Raw genomic sequence first — 2,312 nt, forward strand, 5'->3', positions numbered from 1 at the left:
CATTCTCTGCCTTCTCAACCCTGTCCTGAACCAGGACTGAATAAATAGGAAAAGGATGCTACATGCCAAGTCTCTCATTGAATACAGCTCCTTCCACGGCATTGGTCCTTCTATTACCACAGAGGCTTTACCTTTACTACTATTGTGAATTTAATGTAAGGAAATACAGTGGTATTTCTGTTCATGAAATTTTATAATTCACGTATTAGTGTTTTTCCTGAATTTTAGAATACAATGTACCATGTCTTCACAGGATTTTAGCTGGTGGTTAAGGTGAAATTGTTGAAAATTAATTCAGAAAAGCATCAGTTTTTATGAACATTATAGGTATTATCAATGTCTTCATTTGCTGTGCTCCATAATGCTTCATTTATTATATTTTTATGGTTCCTCTGACAATCTCCACTCATATATCTCATTTCATGCCTGCCTTCTTTTATACTACAGGCATCTATACTATAAGCAGGGCCCATGTATTCTTCACTTTTTGCGTTCTAAACCTCTAAGATTATATCTAGCAAATAGAAAGGGCTGAGTGAATAGCTGCAGAGCAAACACTTTTTTTTCTTTGAACTGAAGATACAGTGCCACCTATATTAAATAAAGCAGTATAAAAATCATGAAAAAGTACATATATCAATGAATTTCTGCAAGATATCTTAATTGGGCTTCCCTGGTGGCGCAGTGTTGAGAGTCCGCCTGCTGACAGGGGACACGTGTTCGTGCCCCGGTCCAGGAAGATCCCACATGCCACGGAGCGGCTGGGCCCATGAGCCATGGCCTCTGAGCCTGCGCGTCCGGAGCCTGTGCTCTGCAGCAGGAGAGGCCACAACAGTGAGAGGCCCGCGTACCGCTAAAAAAAAAAGATATCTTAATTTTAGAGCTCTTGTGCATATTGAGAACTGAGAGAAATTTGAAGAAATGACTTAGACAACTTTTAATATGTTTCTAATTTCTTTATATAAAACCAGGAGAGAAACAAAATAGTAAAAGAAGCAGGATCACTTAAATTGTGTATTCTCTTATTTATTAAAGGTATTATGGAGTTTTAAGAAATACTGGCTTGAACTGGTTTATCCATCTAACAAAAGAAATTGTATGTCTATCTAGGATATGCAAAAAAATTCTGTGAGTTTTAATTTGTGTAAGACAATAATGAGGGACTTCCCTGGTGGTCCAGTGGCTAAGACTGTGCACTCCGAATGCAGAGGGCCCAGGTTCGATCCCTGGTCAGGGAACCATATCCTGCATGCTGCAACTGAAGATCCAGCATGCCACAACTAAAAGATTCTGCATGACACAACGAAGATTCCACCCATGGCAACGAAGGTCCCACGTGTCACAAGTAAGACCTGGAGCAGCCAAATAAATAAATAAATATTTTTTAAAAAGACAATAATGAGCATAGTCTTTAGCAATAATTATGCTACATATACCTACTTCAATTTCTACATTTCCAACTACTCTATCTATCCAAGGATGAAACCAATTTCTCAACAACAGATGTGTAGATGTGTAGTGAACACGGCTCTTAGACATATAGTAATATTTGTCGTATTGTAATTCCAAGTCTTCCTACACTGAAATGATTGCTGTTAAATAAGGAAAGACAATTGTTTTTAAGACTGAGGAAGCAGCAACTTATTTGTCTCCTGGATTTGGTATTAAAAAGAGGCTTTGGATAAGGCTTTTGGATTATTAAACTACTGACTAGTACTGTAAACACATATTATTTTTTAAATTGGGGTATAGTTGCTTTACAATGTTGTATTCATTTCTGCTGTACAATGAAGTGTATCAGCTATACGTGTATATATATATATCCCCTCCCTCTTGGGCCTCCCTCCCACCCCTACCCCCATCCCATCCATCTAGGTCACCATAGAGCACTGAGCTGAGGTCCCTGCACTATACAGCAGGTTCCAACTAGCTATCTTTTTCACACATGGTAGTGTATATATGTCAATCCCAATCTCCCAATACATCCTACTCCCCCTCCCCCCCATCCACATATTTGTTCTTTACATCTGCGTCTCTATTCCTGCCCTGCAAATAGGTGCATCTATACCATTTTTCTACATTCCACATATATACATTAATATACGATATCTGTTTTTCTCTTTCTGACTTACTTCACTTTGTATGACAGACTCTGGATCCATCCATGTCTCTGCAAGTGACACAATTTCGTTCCTTTTTATGGCTGAGTAATATTCCATGGTATATATGTGCCACATCTTCTTTATCCATTCATATGTTGATGGACACTTAGGTTGCTTCCATGACCTGGCTATTGTAAATAGTGCTGCAAT

General features: G+C 38.6%; 1 non-coding gene across 1 annotated transcript; it reads left to right on the plus strand.

Moving 5' to 3' along the window:
- Positions 1 to 1,165: 1,165 nt before the first annotated feature.
- Positions 1,166 to 1,238, plus strand: TRNAR-CCG (transfer RNA arginine (anticodon CCG)). The gene has a single exon. It is a non-coding gene; the product is annotated as a tRNA-Arg (tRNA).
- The last annotated feature ends 1,074 nt before the right edge of the window (positions 1,239 to 2,312 follow it).

The sequence above is a fragment of the Delphinapterus leucas genome, chromosome 5 (genome assembly GCF_059928025.1).
Source record: "Delphinapterus leucas isolate spDelLeu-1000000601 "Yukka" chromosome 5, BTC_Dleu_Yukka2, whole genome shotgun sequence".
NCBI classification, from domain to species: Eukaryota; Metazoa; Chordata; class Mammalia; order Artiodactyla; family Monodontidae; genus Delphinapterus; species Delphinapterus leucas.